The 25113-nt window shown below is 44.2% G+C and overlaps 1 long non-coding RNA gene and 1 pseudogene across 2 annotated transcripts in view; both read right to left on the bottom strand.

The window, feature by feature from the left end:
• LOC311614488 overlaps positions 1-25113 on the bottom strand; it is a 350039-nt gene that overhangs the window by 42711 nt on the left and 282215 nt on the right. The window lies entirely within an intron of this gene.
• LOC311614503 (nuclear nucleic acid-binding protein C1D-like) lies at positions 20969-21785 on the bottom strand (annotated as a pseudogene). Its single transcript has one exon. The product of its transcript is annotated as a nuclear nucleic acid-binding protein C1D-like (transcript).

Here is a 25113-nt window from a genome sequence, read left to right as displayed (position 1 = left end):
ACAGAGAAGCTGGCCTCGGCCTGGATGCCCAGGGGTCTCCATCCCCCACCACAGGATCCCACCTACGGTTCCCAGGCCCTCACGGTGGGCCCAGACTCACCGCTGGGAGACCCGGGTTCTTGCATCCTGGATGCTGCTGGGCCCTCTGCGTTTGACGCTCTGGCAAGCAGCCCTGTGATCGCCCCCTAAAATCCGTGGTAGGCACTCGCCACCCACACGTCACAACCTATGGGGCTCTTCCCTCAGGCCCCGCCCCTTGTGCAGCTGTGTGTTTGCGTGTGCGTGCCTGCGTGCGTGTATGTGTGTGGGCGCGCGTGGTGTGTAGCGCCTGGGGGCAGGGTGCGCGGGGAGGCGCATTGATTAGTCGTTTGATGGAGCACCTACTGCACCCGCTGCACGCCCCCGGACCTGGGAGACCTCAATGGAGAGACAGCCTCGTTCCTGCCCTTAAAAGGACTGCCCCCGGGTACTTTTATTAGAATCCACAGGAGAGACAGTGACCTGGGTGATGAAATGCTAAAGGGAAGGAAAGCATGAGATGTCATTGCTAGACTCAGTTCACCTTCTGAGCTGCCTCGCCCTGTCCCAGGGTGGGGTCTCCCCTAACTGGCCGTGATTTCTGCTTTCCTGCGAGCACGTTGGTCACCGCGACAGTGGATGGCCCTGATGTCCCCAAGGGACAACACAACCGATTCCTTGTTTTATAAATTGTGTCCAGAGGTTCCCTTCTCCATGACCTCTAAATGAAAAACAGGGTGTTAGAATCATAATAGTAGGTGTCACATGCTGCTGATTGGATGGGCAAAGCTGAGAAGAGGGGCCAGGCTTGGCTTTGGGGGAGAGGATTGGGAACCGGACCTTTTTTTTGCCTTGGCGTGTGGGCTGCTCTATGAGACAGACTTGTTGATATCTGTACAGCTCCCTCAGCCAAAGACCACGAGTAGGACACCAGTGGTGGAGCAAATGTCGGTTTCTTTACTTTTTAAGAACGTTTTAAAGAAATGTTGTTACTTTTTGATGAGAGAGAGAGAGAGAGAGAGAGAGAGAGAGAGAGAGAGGGAGAGGTGTGACAGAAACATGGGTTGATTGCCTCCCAAAAGCACCCTGACCAGAGCCAGGGATAGAACGTGCAACCAGGTGTGTGCCCTTGACCAGGACTCCTTTGACCCAGACCGGAGCCCTCAGCTTTCCAATCCCTGACAGGATGCTCTAACCTACTGAGCCACACCAGTAGGGCCCCATTTGTATCTCAATGGGAGCTGGTCCGCCATTTACATGTAAAGACATTATTGCTACTTAGGTGTCCTTGTCATTGTTTGGGTTGCTGATTGCCTTAGGGTCCTCTGTTCCTCTTCCCACCCCACCCCCTTTTTTGTGTATGACACGGCTCTCTTGTCCAACATGTTGAGGACTTTCTGCAGTGCTATGTTTGAATTCCTTTCTCTTATTTCTTATGTACCTCCTGGTGTGTGGTTACCTGGACCCTTAACTTATGACAAATTACCAGCCTCCCCATAAAGTGGAGGTTGAACTTTCGGAGGAAAGGAAGACGGACACACACACACACACACACACACCGCTGCCCAAACCACCCGGAAGCTAAAGCCCCACCTCACACCACACACGTTCACTGCTAGATGTATTAAAGGACAGTTTACAACCGGGAAAGCAGAGACAGTGGTGGACAGGGGGGTTTCTGTAGAGTTTTATGTCAATTTGAAAATAAACCACCTCGTCAAAAATCATTTTTAACTTTTATTAATAAATTAATTCGGTTTTACAGCACCAGTTTGTCACAGATGGAACGGACAAACAGATATATGAAAAGGCAATGGGAAGCACTGAAATAGTCATTAAAATCCAGAAATTCTACCGTTTGAAAAAAAATATTCAGACCGGACAAATGTTTGTGACACTTCATTGGCAGGAAATAGAGTCAACTGCAGTTAATGAAGAAAAAGGAGCCCTATATGCGTGCCATTATTACAGTAAAAGCCCAAACACCTGAGGAGTCCTCCTGGTGTCCAATTTTGCCGCGAGAAGGGGGTCCGTTGTGCGAGTGCAGGGAATGCCGTAGGAGAAGCACAAGGCAGACAGGACTCACAGGTGAGCAGACAGGAAAAGCTATCCCAGTCCTCTGGGTGCCACGGCGCGCTGCCAGGAGGAGCATGGAGGCTGGGCCGGAACCCTCGGAAAGTTCTGGCAGCAGTTCCTAATGGGGGCAGCCTGGGCGAGGGAGGTGCAGCCCTGGGGACTCCTGCTGGCCTGTCCAGGACACCACGCGCATGCGCAGTGGGGGCAAGGTGGATGCTTAGAGCAACCGGCGGCCATGACGCACTGCCCAGCGCCTCTGGCGCCAGCCTGGCCCCGCGTGGGCGCACACTCTGGTCGCCTAGGGTGCCGCGGCATCTGCAGGACTTGGCGACCCGGTAACTGGAACAGGTCCACGTCGCTGTCGCCCACAAAGTCATACGTACCAGGGCCTGGGGGAGGAGAAGGGCTCCTCCAAGCCCTCTAGGGCAGAGAGCAGTTCTGTGAAATCAGGGTCTGGGGAGGCATTCGGGCGGCTTCGGCTTCGTCTTAGGCATTGTCTTCATCATCGGGGACCTGAGGCCAGACTGTGGCCTCGGCTGGAGCTGGATCTGGAGCGGGAGCGGGAACAGGAGCGGCAGCAGGTGCAGGTGCAGGTGCAGGTGCAGCAGGGACCATGCCCCGGACGCCCAGGGCGGGGTGCCAGCAGGCCTGGCTGTAGCTGGAGGCGCTGGCATCTGCTGCTGGGAAGACTTGCCAGGAGCTGTGCGGAGGGAGTAAGGGGCTGGCAGGGAGCACAAGGCCCTCCTGGAAGAAGGGTACGCAGACGCATTCTTGGGCTGAGGGGCGCAGGATCCCGGTTCTTGGGGCAAAGCGTGCTGGGCTCCAGGGCTTTTCTGCCCCCGCGGTGGTCTTTGCAGCCCGTGCTCTTTGGCCCTGCGGTTCTTGAGCCACACCTAGGGAGAGAGGGAACGGAACGGGAGCAAGTGTGAGAGGGGAGAAGCTTTGTGTGCACATGCCTGTGATCGCACGCCAGGGGCTGAGGAGGCTCAGGGAAGAAGGGCCGGCCTAAAACCTCTCCCTCAGCCCCCAGATCCCACAGTTGGCCCGGGGTTGGCCAGGGCTCCGGGAGAGGCGCAAAGATCAGGAGGGGCAGAGCTTGGAGACCCAGAAACCAGAAAGGGGTCTGCGTGAGTGGGTCCCCGTGTTCCCAGAGGCACGGCGGTCTGGGGGCGAGCGTGGGGAGAAGCGAGGGGCTGTATCGTGTTGGCCAGTTTGTCCCACACTGGGCTGAGGTGGACTGGTGGCCAGGCCCCGAGCTGCACGCGTGACTCTGGGCAGTACTAGGTCTTTCTGGCCTTGTCTCTCACTTCCCATGCCCTTCTCTCCCTCCCCCAACCCCACCCGTATCCCTCACCCCCCCTTCTGCATGGTGGTAGGGCATGGATTGGGAAGCGGGGCAGGGGGTAGAGGGAGCGGATGGGGTGATTCCTGGGTGGGGGTTAGGGTTGGCGCTGTATTTGCACTTGGTACTCCTGCTAATCCAGCATGGCCACCAGAGCCTCGAGTTCCTCATAGGTCCCATTGCGTTTTCCCTCAAAGAATGTCTCCAGGACTGGCAGCTGTTCTGTGCTGTACACTGTGCGCCGCCGCCGCTGCCTCCTCTTCCTGGGTGTGCTCCGGGACATCCCTTAGCCTGGCAGAAGGGGAAAAGGGATTCAGAGGAGCTCCAAGGACTGTCCCCAGCCCACCAGGCCTGGGCCACGCACCTGTGAGCAAGTGGAGGCTTCGGGCATGAGGGCGGGGGGACAGCGCTTGTGCATGGGCACATGGCACCTGGCACAGTGGCCCCAACCAGGCACCTGCCCGCCTGGGCCACCCACCTCTCTAGGCCTCGGCATCTGCATCTCCCAAATGGGCCTGGAACCAGCGCCTGTGTTCTTCTTGCAGGGCCCCCAGACTCACCCAGGATTCCCCTCCAGTGGCCCTCACCCTGACAGCGTTGTCCCATCTTCCCAAAGAAGCTGGCCCTGGTCTGGATGGCCAGCAGTCCAGCCCCCACCACAGGATCCCAACTATGGTCTCCAGGCCCTCACGGTGGGACTGCTGGGCTCTCTTCATTTGAAGCTCTCTTGACCAGGCCTGTGAGCGCCTCCTTAAATTCATGGTAGGCACTTGCCACAACCTATGGGGCTCTACCCTCAGGCCCCGCCCTTTGTGCAGCTGTGTGTTTGCATGCATGTGTGTGTGTTTGTGTTTGTGTGTGTGTGTTTGTGCGTGCATGTGTGTGTGTGTGTGTGTGTGGGCACGCTTGGTGTGTAGGGCCTGGGGTCAGGGTGCACGGGGAGGCACAATTATTGATTAGTCATTGATGGAGCAGCTATGCACCTGCTGCACGTCCTCGTGGCTGGGAGACCTCAATGGACAGACAGCCTCAGTCCTGCCCTTAAGAGGACTGCCCCCAGGGGACTTTCATTAGAATCCACGGGAGAGTCAGTGACCTGGGTGATGAAATTCAAAAAGAAAGGAAACTATATGATATAATTGATTGACTCAGCTCACCATCTAAACTGCCTCTTCTTGTCCCGGGGTGGGGTCTTCCCTAACTGGCCGTGATTTCTGCTTTCCTGGGAGCACGTTAGTCACTGCGACAGTGGATGGCCCTGATGTCCCCATGGGACAACCCAACCAACTACTTGTTTTATACATTTTGACTAGAGTCCCCCTTCTCCATGACCTCTAAAGGAAAACAGGGTGTTACAAGCAAAATAGTAGGTGTCACATGCTGCTGATTGGATGGACAAAGCCGAGAAGAGGGTCCCGGCTTGGCATTTGGGGAGGGGATGGGAAAAGGGGCCTTTTTTCCTTTGGAGTGTGGGCTGCTCTATGAGACAGACTAGATGATATCTGTATAGCCCCCTCAGCCGAAGACCATGAGGAGGACACCAGTGGTGGAGCAAATGTCAGCTTCTTTTAAGAATGATTTAAATAAATTTTGTTACTTTTTGATGAGAGAGGGGGAGGAGAGAGAGAGAGAGAGAGAGAGAGAGAGAGAGAGAGAGAGAGAGAGAGAGAGAGAGAGAGAGAGAGAGAGAGAGAGAGAGAGAGAGAGAGAGAAAGAGAGAGAGAGGAGAGAAAAACAAAGAGAGAGATAGGGGAAAGAGAGAGAGAAGAAGAGAAAGGAGAGAGAGAGAGAGACAGAGAGGAGAGAGGGAGAGACAGAGAAACAGAGAGAGATTAGGAGGAAGAGAGAGAGGAGAGAGAGAGAATGAGAGAGAAACAGAGAAAGATAGAAAGAGAGAGTGAGAGAAGACTGAAAATGAGAGAAAGATAGAGGAGAGAAAAATGTGAGAGAAACACTGATTGTTTGCCTCCCACATAGACCCTGACTAGAGACAGCCAGAGGTAGAACTTGCAACCAGGTGTGTGCCCTTGACCAAGAATAGAGCTCTCAGCTTTCCCATGCATGACAGGATTCTCTAATCCACGGAGCCACACTGATAGGGTTCCATTTTATCTCAATAGAAGCATATCAGCCATTTACATTTAAAAGATTATTGCTACTTAGGTGTTCTTGTCATTGTTTGGGTTTCTGATTGTCTTAGAGTCCTCTGTTCCTCTTCTTTTTTATGTCACTGCTCTCTTGTCCAACTTGTTGACTTTCTGCAGTGCTACGTTTGAATTCCTTTCTCTTATTTCTAATGTATCTTCTGGATACTTTTGTTGTGTGGTTACCTGGACCCTTGACTTATGATAAATTATCAGCCTCCCCATAAATTGAATGTTGAAAATCCGGATGAAAGGAACACACACACACACACACACACTCACAACCAAACCACCTGGAAGCAAAACCCCTATGCTAAAGAATAGGAAACTATGAGATGTCTTTGCTAGACTCAGATCACCATCTGAACTTCCTCTTCCTGTCTCTGGGTGGGGTCTCCCCTAACTGGCTGTGATTTGTGCTTTCCCGGGTGCACGTTGGTCACTGGGACAGTGGATGGCCCTGATCTCCCCAAGGGACAACCCATCCAATTCCTTGTTTTATAAGTTGTGACTAGAAGCCTCTAAAGTAGGGGTGTCGAACTCAATCAGAGAAGGGGCCAAAATCTAAAATCCAGCCTAAATCGCTGGCCAAATGGTTTACTGAACAGTCATAAACTGACAATATCATAAACTGACAGCGGAGTGCAGTGATGACAGCGCGGTGCGGGCCACATTGCAAGGCCTGGCGGGCTGGATTTGGCCCGCGGGCCTTGTGTTTGACACACGTGCTCTAAAGTATAAACAGGGTGTTACAAATGAAATAGTAGATGTCACATGCTGCTGATTTTATGCACAAACTGAGAAGAGGGTCCAGGCTTGGCATTGGGGAAGGGGGTGGGAAAATCAGACTTTTTTCCCTTGCAGTGTGGGCTACTTTATGAGACAGACTTGGTGATATCTGTACAGTGCCCTTAGCCAAAGACCATGAGTAGATCACCAGTGGTGGAGCAAATGTTGACTTCTTTACTTTTTAAGAATGTTTTAAAGAAATTTTGTTACTTTTTTATGAGAGAGAGAGAGAGAGAGAGAGAGAGAGAGAGAGAGAGAGAGAGAGAGAGAAAGAGAGATGTGAGAGAAACATGGATTGGTTGCCTCCCACAAGCACCCTGACCAGAGCCAATTGTGTGTCCCTGACCAGGACTCCTTTTACCCAGAATGGAGCCCTCAGCTTTCCCATGCCTGACAGCATGCTCTAACCTACTGAATCATACCAGTAGGGCTCTATTTGTATCTCAATGGGATCTTGTTGGCCATTTACATTTAAAGAGATTATTGCTATTTAGGTGTTCTTGTCATTGTTTGGGTTTCTGATTGCCTTAGAGTACTCTGTTCCTCTATTTTTTGTATTATGTTACTGTTCTCTTGTCCAACATCTTGAGGACTTTCTGCAGTGCTATGTTCGAATTGCTTTCTCTTATTTCTTGTGTACATCCTGGAGACTTTTTCCTTGACTTATGGAAAATTACCAGCCTCCTCTAAATTGGAGGTTGAAAGCCCGGAGCAACCAGGTTGGGAGCAGCAGTGGTCAGACCCGGAGCAGCTGGTTGTGGAACGGACCAGAGCAACAGAGGCCAGGCCTGGAGCAGCCAGGCCGGGAACAGCTCACTCCTCGCCTGCCCCCGCCCCAAGGCTGCCTCTCAGACATGGCTGGAAACTTTTGCAGGAACTTGAGGGTCTGCTGAATCAAGTGATGAAGGCTTAGATCTGGATATGTTGAGTTAGTATAGCGCTGGGGTGTTGATCTGTGAGTGCCTTGTGCGGGGCCTGGATGAGGTTGGTTGACCTATTTGGAAATGTCTTTTATGTGAAGTGTATCTTTGGGCATGTGGAGGTATTATTGATATGAGAAAATGCTAAATAACTGATTTACTATCTGAAAAGGGATTTACTATCGGGGAATGGGAGGGAGGAAGAGACTGAACATAAACTGTGCTCCTATGGATGAGGACAATGGGGGAGGGTGGGGTGGGAACCTGGTGGAGGGGGGAAGAAATGAGGAACCTATGTAATAATATGAACAATAAAGATTGATTTTTAAAAAATAAATTGGAGGTTGAATATCTGCAGGAAAATAAGATACACACACACACACACACACTCACCCCAAACCACCTGGAAGCTAAACCCCTATGCCAAATGAAAGGAAACTATGAGATGTCATTGCTAGATTCAGCTCATCATCTGAACTGTCTCTTCCTGTTTCAGGGTGGGGTCTCCCCTAGAGGCCATGATTTCTGCTTTCCTGGGTGCACGTTGGTCACCGTGACAGTGGGTGACCCTGATGTCCCCAAGGGACAACCTAACCAATTCCTTGTTCTATATATTGTGACTAGAGGCCTCTAAAAAAAAAAAAAAAAAAAACAGGGTGTTACAAGCAAAATAGTAGGTGTTAAATGCTGCTGATTGGATGGGCAAAACTCAGAAGTGCGTCCAGGCTTGAGGTTGGGGGAGGGCATGGGGAAATGCGCCTTTTTGTTTTTGTTTTGGTGTGTGGGCTAATTTATGAGACAGACTTGGTGATATCTGTTCATTTCCATCAGCCGAAGACCATGAGGTGGACACCAGTGGTGGAGCAAATGTTGGCTTGTTTACTTTTAAAGAATGTTTTCAAGAAATTTTATTACTTTTTGATGAGAGAGAGAGAGGAGAGAGAGGGAGGGGGGGAGGGAGAGAGAGAGAGAGAGAGAGAGAGAGAGAGAGAGAGAGAGATGGAGAGAGAAAGAAAGAAAGATGTGAGAGAAACATGGATTGGTTGCCTCCCACAAGCACCCTGACCAGAGTCATGGATAGAAAATGCAAGCTATTGTGTGCCATTGACCAGACTCCCTCAGCTTCTTCCCCATGCCTCACAGGATGCTCTAATCTACTGAGCCACAGGGATAGGGCTCCATTTGTATCTCAATGGGATCATGTAAGCCATTTACATTTAAAGAGATTATTGCTACTTGAGATCCCTCAGTTAATCCCACCTGAAAGGTGTGTCTGGGTGCAGCTGGGCCAGGAGCGCCCTCCCACTAAACGTGATTTCATCAAGCCTGGGGGCCGCTGATAGGTGGAGCTAGAGGCTCCTCCCAGCATGCTCTGGGCTTATAAGTGGGCGGGTTGGGAGGCAGGGGCCTTCATTTGCAGAGCTCCTCAGCCCAGGACACTTCCTGCTCTGTGCTCTGAGGGGGAGCTAATTTTAAAGAGAGAAATCTCAGGAAGACTTTGTCCTCTGTGCTCTGTGAGGGAGCTTTCTTTTGAGAGAGAAATCTCGCGAAGACCTTGTCCTCTGCTCTGCGAGGGAGCTTGCTTTCAGAGAGAGAGAGATATCTCCAGAAGATCCTGTCCTCTGAGCTCTGCGAGGGAGCTTGCTCTGGGAGCGAGATCTCGCGAAGACCCTGTCCTCAGACATGGAGGCTGCTTCTGCGCCCCTGGAAGAGGAGTTTCAGCTCAGGCAACCCCCGAAGCTCGAATCCTCTGGATTCGGTGAAGGGGCTGCGGGAGTCCATGAGGGACCCCGCAGGACTCAGAAACCAGCAGCGCCCAGGGAAAGCGGGTGCGCCCCGCGGGGCCCACTGGCTCCCGCGGAGACCCCTTTGAGTGGGAGCTGGAGCGCGGGGAGACCCCGCGCGGTGGGGGCCGGGCTTTGGAACCTGGGCAACACCTGCTATGCCAACGCGGCCCTGCAGTGCCTCAGCTACACCCCGCCCCTGGCCCGCTACCTGCTGTCAGGGCTGCACTCCAGGGCCTGCGGGCAGCGGGGGGCGTCCTGCACCCTGTGCGCCCTGCAGGCTCACGTGACCCGGGCCCTCCTGCGGCCCGGGCACATCATCGTGCCCGAGGGGGCTCTGCTTGCGGGCTTCCACGCGTACCAGCAGGAGGACGCCCACGAGTTCCTCCTGTTTACGCTGGACGCCCTACAACGGGCGTCCCAGGAGGACGCCAGCTTGATACGCGGGATCTTTGGAGGCCACTGGAGATCCCGGGTCCAGTGTCTCCGCTGCCAGGGCGTGTCTGACACCCTGGACCCTTACCTGGACGTCGGCCTAGACATCCAGGCGGCGCAGAGCGTGACCCAGGCCCTGGAACTACTAGTGAGGCCCGAGCCGCTGGACGGCTACCAGTGCGGCCAGTGCCTGCAGAAGGTGCAGGCCAACAAGACATTGCGCCTGCACGCGGCATCTAGGGTGCTCATGCTGGTGCTGAAGCGGTTCTCGGCGCTGGCGGACAGCAAGGTGGAGCGGGATGTGCACTACTCGGAGCAGCTGGACCTGCGGCCCTACCTGTCCCGGGGACGCCTCGCGCACCCGCTGCTGTACCAGCTGTATGCCGTGCTGGTCCACTCGGGCCGCACCTGCCACGGCGGCCACTACTTCTGCTATGTCCGAACCGAGGGCGGGGGGTGGTTCAAGATGGACGATGCCCAGGTGACCGCCTGTGGCGCCTCTGTGGCCCTGAGCCAACGCGCCTACGTGCTCTTTTACGTGCACACTAGTGAACTGGAAGGAGAAGGGGGAAACCCAGATGCCCCGCGACTGAGCACAAGCTCAGGGCGGTATCCACCCAACGGGGCCCCCCAAAGTGGCCCCGACTTCACAGGTCCCAGGTTAGAGGAGCCCGTCAAGCACAACAACTCAGAGCAGCAGCTTCGACTCCAGGAGCCTTCCTGGCCCAATCCTCAGTTCAATCTCAGTGAGCTCCAGTGTGCCCTGCCTGCTGAAGGCGTTGTCCTTCACCAGTCCCGGGGCAGAGGGGGCAGGACCGAATGCCTGCTCAACGGTCCAGCTGGGGACGTCCTCCCCGGGGAGGCCAAGGGCAATGACCAAGGCCCTGGTCCCAGAGGGGGAGCCAAGGCGAACAGGAAGAAGAAGAAGAAGACAAAGAAGGGGCACAGGTCTGTGCCCGCGTGCCAGTGATGTCAGCAGCAGCAGAAGTCCAGGAGCCTGCAGGAGAGCCTGGGGCTCAGCGCTGGGTGGGTGTGGGGGTGGGGAGACTTTTCAGGGCACCGGGTCAGGTGTCAGTGGTGGGCAGCATAAGGACTCCGCAATTTTGGCCAAGTTGCATACGCCTGAACCCATGTAGGTACTTTCAAACGGTAAGTATGGAGGCATTTTTTAAAAATTTCATTATTCACCACGCTCCCTTCCTTCCTTCCTTGTACATCCTCACAGAAGGATGCTTATCCATTAATCTTTAGAGAGAATGAAACTTCAATGTGAGAGAGACACAAAGATACTTCACCTACCGCATCCAGCCTGACCAAGGAAGGTCATGGGTGGAGCCTGCAATCCAGGTAGGTGCCCTGGATCAGAATGGAACGGGTGACCCTTCAGTCCTAGGAACGCCTCCCTATTCACCATGCCCCATCCACTAGGCTGCACATTATCCTGATTTTTATGGCTGCGAATCTCGTGGAGGGTCATTTGGAAGCGGGGGGTGGGAGGGGAGAGAGAATGGGGGTAGGGAGGAGGAAGGAGGGTGAAGGGGTGTGGTTGTGTGCATTGATTTCAATTTCTCCTTTCCTGGGCCTGGCCTCCTGGAGCTCATCAGCCCATCAGCCCTTGGAGCCTGCTTCCCAGAACTGCCTGCACTCCAGGGCCCCAGTTCTGCCCCGTGGAGGCGCTGGATCTCCACTCCTGAGATTTAATCTCCGGAATGGCTCCATGTCCTCCTCCGGAGGCGCATGTCCAGCTGTGCTGATGTGAACCTGGCTGGATTATGCCCTCAGGGTGGATAGGACTGCAGGCAAACATCCCAGAATCCTCCCAGGATCAGCAGCCCTGCACAGCCTTGGGGGTTTCTGTGGCGCAAGAGATCCCCCCAGCATTTCAAATAGCTCCCTGTAAGGCTGTCATGGCTCTTGCCACCGGTGTGTGTGCGGGGCGGGGGGGGGGGAGGGGGGAGGGTTGGGGGTGTGTGGAGTTGTTGGGGGCAGGACCTCCCCGGGCACCTGCTGAATCTTCCAAGTCCTCTCCAAACCAGGGAAAGGCGTCAGCAGGCCCTTGCACCCTCAGCTAGTCGAGGCGCGCCAATGCAAATGGGAGTCCGCGGATGTACACGCGGGAGCACAAGGTCGGCTACCAGGATGTCTGCCGAGTGACCCACGTCTGGGAGATTCACCGTGGCTGCTTTCCTTGTGGCTCGGGTCCGTGTACGATATCTGGAGGTCACGCGAGATTCTGATCACAGCTACAGGAAAATGTTTCAATCGTTTTTGACAGACACACGTGGTGCAGCACATCTTAAGGACAGCATCCCGTGCCTCTCATTGATTCGCCATGCCCCGCCACCATCAGTGAGGTGGCTTAGGAGAAGAGAAATGCATTCTCCTAGAGGCCAGATGGCAGAAGTCAAAAATGGAAGTTCCAGCGGAACCCCTTTCCTTCTGAGGGCTCTGGGGAAGCAGCTGGCCTGCCTCCTCCAGCCGCTGGTGGCCTCTGGCGCCCCTGGCCCAGAGCCCTCAAACTGCAGCTTGTGCCTCTCAACACCTCCCAGGCCAGCTTCGGTGTGTGTGCTTGTCTTCCGTGTCCCTCCCCTTGTGTTGCAGGAACACCAGGCATGGGGTGCGGAGTCTGTGGAATAGAGATTTCTAGAGTTTTGTGGAAGAGAGGCCATATAGAATTCAGCGGAACAGAGGATTTTTAGAATTCCGTGGAAGATAGGACTTCCGGAATCCTGTGGAATTCGGAACATCCAGAATTTTGTGGTAGAGTGGACTTCTAGAATTCTGTAGAATAGGGGATATCTAGAATTTGGAAGACAGGAGGACTTCTACAATTCTGTGGAATAGGGGATTTCTAGAAATCTGAAGAGAGGAATTCTAGAATTCTGTGGAAGAGAGGATTTCTAGAATTTTTGCAAGAGAGGCCATATAGAATTCAGTGGAATAGAGGATTTTTCTGTGGAAGGGAGGACTTCAGGAATCCTGTAGAATACGGAACATCCAGAATTCTGTGGAAGAGTGGACTTCTAGAATTCTGTGGAATAGGGGATTTCTAGAATTCTATGGAAGAGTTGAATTCTAGAATTGAAGGAAGGGAGGATTTCTACAACTGTGTGAAATAGGGTATTTCTAGAAATTAGGAAGAGAAGACATATAAATCTGTGGAATAGAGTATTTCTAGATTCCTGTGGCATAGACTTTACAGACCAGGAGAATGTATGTGCAAGAGTGTTCTACCACACTTGGAATTCATTTGGGATCTTAACATCTCCACTGAAGGTTGATATTCTGAGAATTTACCCTCAAAGCGCTGGGAAAGGCAAGATCCTCTTTCAAAGGGCACTAGTTTTATTTAATGTGCTGGTACTTATGTAAAAACGGTGTTTAACATCTGCAGTTCACAATGAGGGAGCTTGAGACACTGGGAGAAGGTGAATAAACTCCAGAAACTCACAAAAAAAGCTCCGTTAAGAGAGGTGAAGAACATGCTGAAAGAAAAACACTAGCAATACACATTGTTTAATGACAGGGAAATCACATTAAAAAATCCGAGGACAGAGGTGGATATTGGTTACACTTATACTTCAGTGCCAGTGAGTTGGTGTTTTTTGAAAGAATGTTGGTGAGTCATTGAAACCGGGAGTGGCGAGGTCATCAAGTGGGAGGGGCCAGGTGAACAGGCTCAAGTGCTCAGGTAATGGTTTGGGCAAGGGGACTGGCTGAGAGTGCTGATGTCATGAAGGATAGGACTAGGAATAGGGTTAGGTTTAGGGCTAGGATTAGTAATAGGTCTAGGATTAGGGTTAGCATTTGGGTTAGGGCTAGAGATCAGACTTAAGGTTAGGATTACGGTTTAGAGTAGGTTTAGGTTTAGGGTTAGGGTACAGGTAAGGGTTATAGTGAATTAACATTTGGGATTCAAAATGAATGAGCTTTATTCAATGGACAAAATTGTGTGTAACACTGAGACAGACAAGGACAGGATAGGAAAATACTTAGAAATGTGCTTATGCTCTAAAATACATGTTCAAATGGGTTTGATGTCTAAAGGACAAAATTTTTCCATGGGTATTCGTGTTCAAAGAGCTGAGAAGTGATTGTGATAATCTTTTCATGAGTAAACACTTGGAATTCACAATGAATGAACTTGAACCACTGTAAAAGATGAATCGAACTTTGGAAATATCAATGATAATTTAGGATAATTTCTAAGAACGTGCTTGAAACACAAGGAATACATCAACAAAGAGCCTTAATATTGGTAACACAATGTTTAAAGACAGGGAAATCATGTTCAAAGACCAGAGAAGCTAATTGGATACTGATTATATATGGATTTCTGGCCAATGTATTGATGTTTTTGAAAGAATTTTGGTTAAGCATCCAAACTGGAAGTGCTGGCGTCATCAAGAGGGAGGGGCCATGGGAACAAGATCAAATGCTCAGCTGGAAATGGTTTGGAGGGGGACAGAGCACGCCCCCCATGTGGGCAGGTTGCTGGGGTCAGTGATGATGGGACAGACCTGATGGGATAGCCAAATTGGGACAGTTGTGATGGGAAGTGGAGATGGGACAGCACAGATATTGGAAAACACAGATATTCACATTAGGATTCATTAACAGTAGCAAAGTTACAGTTATGAAGTAGCAACAAAAATAATTTTATGGTTGGGGTCACCATAATATGAGAAACTGTATTAAAGGCTCATGGCATTAGAAAGTTGAGAACCACTGATAATGAGTAAAGGAGGAGTATTCATAGGTACTAGTATGGGAAAATACTTTGCATGCTTGACTAGGTCAGAAAAACAACCTGTTACAGGAACCAGCACATAGAAGGAGGCAAGTAAAGTGTGCTTATTTACATCAGAATGAACATCAATTTATGTACAGAGTCTCTAAAGAGGGTTTACAGTAAACAATGTCTATTCTGGCTTGATTCCAGGTTTCAAGACAGTCAACAGTGACAACATGGAAAACTCTTCTCTACATATGTATACCTGAATAGTTGTATGTAACTATTTCCAAGTCTCAACAGTTGCATATAGCTGCATTTCCAGTCATATAATTATATATGTAGATAAACTGTACATGTAATTTATCATTGAATGTAGTATATATGGTTGACTAATTGTACACAGCTATATATATAGTTGCATAGTGGTGTATAGCTGTACATAAAGGTGAATAGGTGTATATAGATTATATTTGGTCAAATAGTTGAATGTGGTTGTATAGATACAATTCAATAGTCATATACTAGGATAGTAAATGGATATGAGGTGGAATAATTGTATATAGATGTACTATACAGGTAAACTGTTTTATATAGCTGTATATAAGAATGGTTGTATGTTGCTGTATATGTAATTAAAGAGGTGAATATAATTGCATATATATTGAATAATTGTACATAACTAAATACAGAGTTGAATAGTTGATATATATAGCTATATTCCATTATTACTTGAGTAATGGTATATATATATATATATATATATATATATATATATACAGTTGAATAGTTGTACATAGTTGCAAATATGGTTGAATATAGTTGTGTATATAGTTGAATATTTATATCCTATCTAATAAGAGTAATATGCAGATTGACCATCACTCCAACACACAAGATGGCTCCCCCCATGTGGTCAAATGGCTCCCCCCAAGATGGCTCCCCACCATGTGGACACAGATGGCCAGCAGGGGAGGGCAGTTGGGAAGGACCAGGCCAGCAGAGGAGGGAAGATAGGGGTGACCAGACCTGCAAGGAAGGGCACTTGGAGGGGGGGGGAACCATGCCTACAGGGGAGAGAAGTTGGAGGGACCAACCTGCAGAGGAGGCAGTTAGGGACAAACAGGAAGGCAGACAGGTGAGCAGGAGTCAGGAGTCAGGAGTCAGGAGTCTTGGATTGTGAGAGGGATGTCTGACTGGTTGGATTGGCCTAAATAGGCAGTCAGACATCCTTCCAGGGGTCATAGATTGGAGAGGGTGTAAGCTGGGCTGAGGGACAGCCCCCCCCTCTTTGCATGGATTTCATGCACTGGGCCTCTAGTATAGCAATATATGTGATTGAATAGATTTACATTGCTTTGTATATGATGGATAGTTATGTATAGTTGTACATATAGTTGAAAAACTATTTATAGTATTTGTATATTTAGTTGAATAATTGTGTATATAAAGATGAACTGTTTTACATAGCTGTGTGTGTATATATACATATATACACATATATATGTGTGTATATATATATACACACACACACACATATATATATATATTTAAATAGTAGTGTCTAGGTGTATTTTGTCTAGTAATCATATATAGGTTTATGTGTTCAAATAGTTTCATAAGGCTTTAAATAGTTGAATAGTTGTTTATAATTGTAGGTATAGTTAAATAGCTGTATATGTCTGTAGTATATTTTGTTGAATAATTGTATATAGCAGTATATATATATATATATATATATATATGAACTGTATATATAGTTAAATGGTTGTATTTAGCTGTATATGTTTGGTTTAATGGTTGCATATTCCTGTATATTAGTTTAAGAGTTATATGTATAAAGAGTTGTATGTAGATGTATATAGGATTGAATAGCTATATATAGCTAATGTATATATCATTGAATAATTGTATGTAACAGTTGAAGAGATGTATATAGTTGTATAAATAGTAAAATTGTTTTTATACATGTATATACTAATAGTTGTATATAAATGTTGCTTAGTTTACATGCCTGTATATAGATAGCATTGAGAGATTTATTTAGTAGTATGTATAGATGAGTATTTGTATGCAGTGGTATACTGAGTTGAATAGGTATACAAAGCCGTTATTTATTTATTTAGTTGAAATATTGTATATGTTTGTATATAGAAGAGTTGTATGTACACATGTATAGATGGTTGAAAAGTGCGTACATTTGCAAGCGTATTTTCCGGCGTATAAGACGACCCCTAATTTTACAGTTAAAACATAGGTTTAGGCCTATATTCTCTGTATAAGACTATCCCCCACTTCAAAGAAAAGACTTACTTTGCCGTCAAGATCTGCAGGCAATTTTTGTGCAATTTTGGTCTTTTGCTCCCAATTTTCGGTTGACTTTTTTTCGTTTCAAAATTCGTCTTATACGCCGGAAAATACATATAATTGAATTACTGCATATAGCTTTTGTATATTTAACACCTTTTCATAACTGTACATATTTACCTATATATGTTTGGTTTAATATTTGTATATCCCTGTATATTGGTTTAAGAGTTGTATGTATAAAGAGTTGTATGTAATTGTATATAGGGTTGAATTATATAGATGTACATATAATTGAATAGTTGCATGCAACTACATATGATTGATAGCTGTATACAGTTGTATAAATAGTTGAATACTTGTGTATCGCTGCTGTATGTTTACTTTCATAGTTGTCTAGAGCAATACATTAGCTGAATACTTGTAAATGCATATATAATTGAAAATTTGTATATGGCTGTATATATAGTTGAATAGTTACTGCTAGTTGTTTATATGTTTGGATAATTGTATATACTTGTATAAATCGTAGGGTAATTTATAGGTGAATTATATATGCTTGAAATGTTGTATATAGCTATATATACACACATACACATATATACATATATATATATATATATATATATATATATATATATATATATATATATATATATATATATATCTGAAGGCTTGTATATTCAGGTACTTAGCCCACTAAATAATTTTATATACTTTTTAAAGATGAATAGTCGTATGTAATAAATATAGCTTTTGTATATTTACATAGCTTTTCCTTAAACTTCAAATGTATTTCTCTTTTAAAATTTATTTTAATTTTTAAATCACAGTTGACATAAAGTATTGGAATAGTTTTAGGTGTACAACATAGTCATTAGATAATCATATAACTTGCAAAATGACCACTCCAATTATTCTGACAACATGCATAGTGATTAAAATATGGCTATTGCCCAGGTGGTATAGCTCAGTGGTTGAGCATTGACCCAGGAACCAGAATGTCACAGTTGGATTACTGATCAGGGTACATGCCCAGGTAGGCTCTATCCCCGGTACAGGATGTGCAGGAGGCAGCCGATAGATGATTCTCTTTCGTCATTGAAGTCTCTCTCTCCCTCTCCCTTCCCTTCTCTGAAATCAATAAAAACATTTTTAAAAATATATCTATTATTGACTATATTCTCTATGCTGAACTTTACATACATCCCTGTAACTGTTTTCTTATCTGGCAATTTGAACATCTTAATCCATTCCCCTTTGTTACCTATCACCTCAACTCTCTCCCTCTGGCAACCATTAATTTGTTTTCTGTATCTATGAATTTGTTTCCATTTTGTTTTTCATTTATTTTGTTGTTTTTAGATTCCCTGTATAAGTGAAATCATATGGTGTTTGTCTTCTTTGACTGACTTATTGCACTTAGCACAATACCAACTAGGACCATACATGTTGTTGCAAATGGCAAGACTTCATTCTTTTTATGCCTGAGTAATATTCCAATGTATATATGTACCACATGTTTATCTGCTCATTTATCAATGAACATGTAAGTTGCTTGTGTTTATTGTAATACTGCTTTGATGAACATAGGGTGCATATTGTTGTGGGGTCGAATCCTGGGTTCAAAATAAGACCACCGGGGGCTGATGATTAATTTAAAAAAAACAGGCAAGAATTTATTGAAATAAAAACTGGCCAGGACATTCACAAGAGTGCCACACGCAGATGGACTCTATACGACTGCATGGTTCCAGGTGTAGGCAAGTCTTTTTAAAGGCCTAAACTGCAAGAATTTTTCTTTGTTCCTAAATCCTAAAGATTAAATTCTAAAGACTGGGGACAGCCCACAGGGTTGGTTCTCAGTCACATCCTGCTGGACATTGGAATGTGGCCCTATCTTTCAATAGCCAATAACACAGAAGCAGAGCTCAGTGGTTAGTCTCTAAAGGTTATCTACAGTTTCTATCCCTGAAGCTACTGAGTCAGTGGGAATCAATCTCCTGTGGTCCTTGTCCCAGGCAAGGGAAAATTGTCTTAGTCTCCAGGTCTCCACCTGGAAGCTGAGATAAGTACCCTGTGTTTTAATCAGATGTAGGGGCCAGACTTAGCAGGGTTAAAATTTAAACATCAGTTTTTACCAAAGTATGGTTGCCACTGTATTTCAATATGTTCTTCAAATTACTGTTTTGTATTTTCTAAATAAATACCCGGAGGTGAAATTGCTGCATCCTATGGTAGTTCTACTTTTAAGTTTTTGAAGAACCACTGTATTTCCCCCACAATGGCTGCACCAATTTAGAAGCCCACCCACAGTGCAAAAGTGTCCCATCTTCTCCACATTCCTGCCAACATGTTGATTTATTGATGACAGCCATTCTGACAGGTGTGAGATGGTACCTCATTGTGGTTCTATTTTGCATTTCCCTGGCAATTAGTGGTGTTGAGCATTTTTTCACATGTCTATTGGCATCTGTATGTCCTAGTCTGAGCAGTGTCTATCCAGTTCCTTCGCCCCTTTTTCATCAGATTGTTGGCTTTGTTTGGTAATAAGATGTATGAGTTCCTTAAATACTTTGGATATTAATAGGTTATCAGATATATCATTGGAGAATACCTTCATTCATTCAGTAGGTTGTCTTTTCATTTTGTTGATTTCCTTCACTGTTCAATAACTCTTTAGTTTGTTGTCGTTCCATTTGTTTATTTTTCCTATTTCTCCTGCCAAGGAAACAACATATAGATATAGATATAGATATAGATATAGATATAGATATAGATATAGATATAGATATAGATATAGATATATTGTAGATATAGATATAGATATAGATATAGATATACACACACATATGATGCCAAAGAGTTTACTCCCATGTTTTCTTTTTTCTTTTTCTTTTTTTTCTTTAATCCTCACATGAGGATGTTTTTATTGGTTTTAGAGAGAGAGGGAAGGAGAGGGAGAGAAATATTGATGTAAAAGAAAAAAAACATGGATCAGTAACCTCCCATACACACTTGGGTAAGCACCCTGACCAAGGATCAAACCTGATACCGAGGTATGTGCCCTGACCTGAAATTAAACCCCGTGACCTTTTGTGTATGGGACAATGCTTCACCCAACTGAGCCACACTGGGCAGAGCTCAAACTGGTTTCTATTTCTACTAGGAAACACTGAAAAAAATTATTCACCAAGAATCTCCAATTTAACAGAATATAAAGTTGGACATTTACTAAACCTATCATTTGGCTAATGATTTTCTACAATTTTGTTTTTTTTTTCTTAATGAAATTAGAAACATACAGAAATGCAAGTTATAAAATTTCTTTGCAATAAATAAGGCATGTACACTGCACTTAATTTTAATAACACATATCTTTCATAAAAAAAAGTTTAAAAATAAGCCAAAAATGTCAATGAAAGAGAAAAAATGAAATAACTATAAATGTTCTCCCACTTCAAAAACTGTCTGACATCTAAGCCAGAAGACTGTATCTATCAGGGACTTCCTCTTCATGTCACAGAAAGAGTTCAACACGCTTTACAAAATCCATTAGTTTTTAAGACCATTTCCAATATTTGCTACCATAAATCATGAAATCCATTTATTCAAGGTTACTTATGGAAAATTAATCACATAGAAAATTTTAACAACTTCTTTTTCACAAATTAAAGTACTTTACTGTATTTGGCATTCCTACACATGATGTGGATTCAAAGACTGAAAACATTAAGGGAATATAATTAAAATTCATAGGCTTACCATAAAAATAATTTTAATATTAGAGTTATCTATAACAAATATTTCAATAAAATAAATCAGAATATAAACACAATAAAATGTAATTTTAGCTTTCTCCTCTGCTTAAGTGGAAGTTAACATAGAAAGTTGTTCCAAAATGCTTTTATGTACTTGACATTATGTAATCAAACATGAAAAGTGAGACTGATAGAACTGTGGGCACTATACATCAGGAACAAAACTCATGAATCTCTTTATTCCTAATGATTTCTAAAACTTATTTTCCCACTTTCAAGGGCAAGTTTACTCAAAAAGAGAAGAATAAACAGGTCAGCTACACAACACTTACATCCTTTATTGATAGGATGTAGCCATTATACCCAAATTCAGCCATCAATTACAACTTCATTTCCCAACCACAATTAGTGAGAATATATTTTACTTCAAATGGGACATATAGGCAGAGTGCCAAAAGTTAAAGTATAACCTTAAAGTCTTAAATTCACACTTCTAATATCAAAAGAAGCAATTGCCCAAATCATGAAAACATGATGAAATAACTACACATAAAAAAAAACCCACATTTAAGTCATTTCACTTTTTCTTGTATATAGTGAAAACAGATGTATTTATAACTTCAGACTTCAGAAAGCATACTTCATAAATCATTATTCATTTAAAATAGACAAATGTTTACAGAGAACATTTAACTTAAATTTCATAGTTGCTTATAAAATAGTACTTGAAAGGTTGACCTATATAAGGAAACAAGAGTCCTGTCAAGAGAGATGGTAAACTATAAATATAAAATATACCACAATGTTAAAAACCTCACAGAACGCTATAGGAAAATCAATAAAGATAACTTCATCTTTCTGGGGGGAAATGTATTTAGCATTACAAATTCAAATGTAAATTTTATATATGAATTCAATAAGGAATACATTAAAACCTTGCATTGCCACATAATCACCATCTATTTTGTGTTACACAATAAAAATGATGTACTTTTTGAATGTGTGTACATCAAAACTAGAAGGTTATTTTTTGCTTTTCCCTTTACTGGCAACTTTGGATGCATTTTTAGGTTTTGGTTCCCAGAGGGCATTTTTCACAAATCTTGATGCTGCACCTTTGTCCAGCTTGGCAGCCTTCTTCTTGTCAGTTATTTCCTTGACTCTGTTCATGTATACTCTGATTCTTTCCAATTCCTGCTTTACTGGGTGTTCCTTAGGATTAACTCCCTGAGTTGACAAATAAACCCAAAACATTGAATTTAATGTGTAAGCAGAAACTAAATCTACTTTTGCTTGTTAAAGTGGGTCCAACTTCTGCAACAACTCATTTCTAGAAACAGACATCATAGTCTTCAGCATGTCATCTACGGCCCCAATGGAATTCTCAAATGCTGAAAAATACTCATGGATTTCTGCTGGGTAGTCTTCACTAATTTCTTCTTCTGCCATTCTGACCTACTCGCTGGCTTGCCACTCCGTCTTCTACTCCCATGTTTTCTTCCAGTTTTTTGATTTCAGGTGTTATGTGGTGGTAGACATTAGGAACTTGCATTACTTCAGGGGCATGGGGCAGGAGGAAAAAAGCCCTCAGCAACAGGTATGCCCAGTTGGTCTCCCAACCAAGAACCAGGCCTGTCTCAGATTTCCAGAACCACCCTATTCCACAAAATTCTAGAAAGCATCTCATCCACAGAATTCTACAAGTAAACTCTTCCACAGTTTTCTACAAATCCCCTATTCCACAGAATTCTACAAATTCTCTATTCCATAGAATTCTGTAAATCCTCTATATCTCAGATTTCTATAAATACCCCATTCCACAGAATTCTAGCTGTCTTCCCTTCCTCCAAATTCTAGAAATCCCCTATTCCTCAGAATTCTAGAAGTCCCCCATTCCTACCAATTTGAGAATTACCATATTCTACAGAATTCCAGATATCTTCTCCTCCTCAGAATTCCAGAAATCTCCTATAACACAGAATTCTAGAAGTACTCTATTCCACAGATTTCTATAAGTCCTCTCTTCCTCATTTCTAGAAATGCCCTATTTCACAGAGTTGTAGAAATCCTCCCTTCCTCCAATTCTAGAAATCATCTCTTCCTCAGAATTCTAGAAATCCCCTATTCCACAGAATTGTAGAAGTCTTCCATTGCTCTGAATTCTAGAAATCCCCTATTCTACAAAATTCTAGAAGTCAACTCTTCCAGAGAATTCTAGAAATCTTCTCTTCCACAGAATTCTATAAATGATGTATTCCAGAGAATGATAGAAATCCCTTATTCCACAGAATTATAGAAGTCCACTGTACCACAGAATTCTAGATGTTTCGTATTCCACAAAATTCCTGAAGTCCTCTCTTCCACAGAATTCCAAAAATACTCTATTCTACAAAATTCTAGAAACCCTCTCTTCCACAGAATTCTAGAAGTCCTCTCTTTCTCAGATTAATAGAAATAGCCCGTTCCACAGAATACTAGCTGTCCTCCCTTTCTCCAAATTCTAGAAATTCTCTATTCCAAGGAATTGTAGAAGTCCTCTATTCCTTAGAGTTCTAGAAATCCCTATTAGAAAAAATTCTAAAATTCTTCCCTTCCTCTGAATTATAGAAAAGCTCTATTCTAAAGAATTCTAGAATTCCCATATTACACAGATTTCTAAAAATTATCTCTTCCACAAAAATCATAAATCATCTAATCCACAGAATTTTAGAAGTCCACTATTCCACAGAATTCTATAAATCTTCTTTTCCACAGAATTCTAGAAGTCCTTTCTTAGATTTCTAGAAATTCTCTCTGCCACAAAATTCTATAAGTATTCTCTTCCACAGAATAGTAGAAATCTCTGATTCCACAGAATTATAGAAATGCTCTATTCCACGAAATTTTGTAAGTACTCTATTCTACAGAATTCTAGAAAGCATCTATTTCACAAATTCTAGAAATCCCCTATTCAATAGAATTCTAGAAAAGCTCTATTCTAAAATATTCTAGAAATCCCCAATTCCACAGAATTCTAGAAAGTCTCTCATCCACAGAATTCTACAAGTAAACTCTTCCACATAATTCTTCAAATTCTTTATTCCACAGAGTTCTAGAAACCATCTATTCCATAGAATTCTGTAAGTCCTCTCTTTCTCAGATTTCTAGAAATACCATATTACACAGAATTCTAGCTGTCCTCCCTTCCTCCAAATTCTAGAAATTTCATATCCCTCAGAATTCTAGAAGTCCTCCCTCCTAATTTGAGAAATTTCCTATTCTACAAAATTCCAGATATCCTCTCTTCCTCAGAATTCCAGAAATTTCCTATTCCAAAGAATTCTAGAAATACTCTATTCCACAGATTTCTATAAGTCCTCTCTTTCTCATTTCTAGAAAGACCCTATTTCACAGAGTTGTAGAAATCTTCCCTTTCTCCAATTCTAGAAAAACCCTATTCCACTGAATTCTAGAAGTCCACTCTTCCACAGAATTCTGGATGTTCCATATTCCACAGAATTCCTGAAGTCCTTTCTTCCACAAAATTCTAGAAATCCTTCTTCAACAGAATTCTAGAAGTCCTCTCTATAGATTTCTAGAAATTCCCTATTCCACAGGATTGTAGAAGCCCTCTATTCCTCTGAATCTTACAAATCCCCAATTCTACAGAATTCTACAATTCAACTCTTACACAGATTTCTAGAAATACTCTCTTACACAGAATTCTATAAATCATGTATTACACAGAATGATAGAAATCCCCTATTCCACGGAATTCTAGATGCCCACTCTACAACAGAATTGTGGATGTTCCTTATTCCACAGGATTCCTGAAGTCCTCTCTTCCACAGAATTCTAAAAATCCTCTATTCCGCTGATTCTATATGGCCTCTCTTCCACAAAATTCTAGAAATCCTCTCTTCCACAGAATTCCAGAAGTACTCTCTTCTGATTCTAGAAAATCACTATTCAGCAGAATTGTAGAAATCCCCCTTTACTCTGAATTCTAGAAATCCCCTACTCTACAGAATTCTTAAAGTCAACACTTCCATAGAATTGTTGAAATCTCCTCTTCCACAGAACTTTATAAAGCATCTATTCCACAGAGTGATAAAAATTCTTCCACAGAATTCTATAAGACCTCTCATCCACAGAATTCAGAAATCCTCTTCAGATTTCTAGAATTATAAAACTCCACTCTTCCACAGAATTCTGGAAGTTCACTATTCCACAGAATTTCAGAAGTCCTTTCATCCACAGAATTTTAGAAACCCTCTTCTCCACAGAATTCTAGAAATCCTCTATTCCAAAGAATTCTATAAATACTTTCATCCACAGAATTCTAAAAATCTTCTCTCCCACCGAATTCTAGAAGTCCTTTCTTCCTCAGATTTCTAGAAATCCCCTATTTCACAGAATTCAAGAAATTCTCTCTGCCACAAAATTCTACAAGTAATCTCTTCCACAGAATAGTAGAAATATCCTATTCCACAGAATTATAGAAATCCTCTCTTCCACAGAATTCTATAAATCATATTTTCTACCGAAGGGTAGAAATGCTTCCACAGAATTCTACAAGTCCTCTCTTCCACAGACTTCTATAAAACCTTTCTTCCACAGAATTCCAAATCTTCTATTCCACAGAATTCTATAAGACCTCTCATCCACAGAATTCTAGAAATCCTCTCTTCCACCGAGTTTTAGAAGTCCTCTCTCATATTTCTAGAATTCTAAAAGTCTACTCTTCCACTGAATTCTTGATGTTACTTATTTCACAGGATTCCTGAAGTCCTCTGTTCCAAAAAATTCTAAAAATCCTCTATTCC

Source organism: Pipistrellus hanaki (genome assembly GCF_964339955.1).
Source record: "Pipistrellus hanaki genome assembly, chromosome: 21".
NCBI lineage: Eukaryota > Metazoa > Chordata > Mammalia > Chiroptera > Vespertilionidae > Pipistrellus > Pipistrellus hanaki.
The sequence above is the reverse complement of the archived record's forward strand: the minus strand, read 5'-3'. Positions and strand labels throughout refer to the sequence as shown.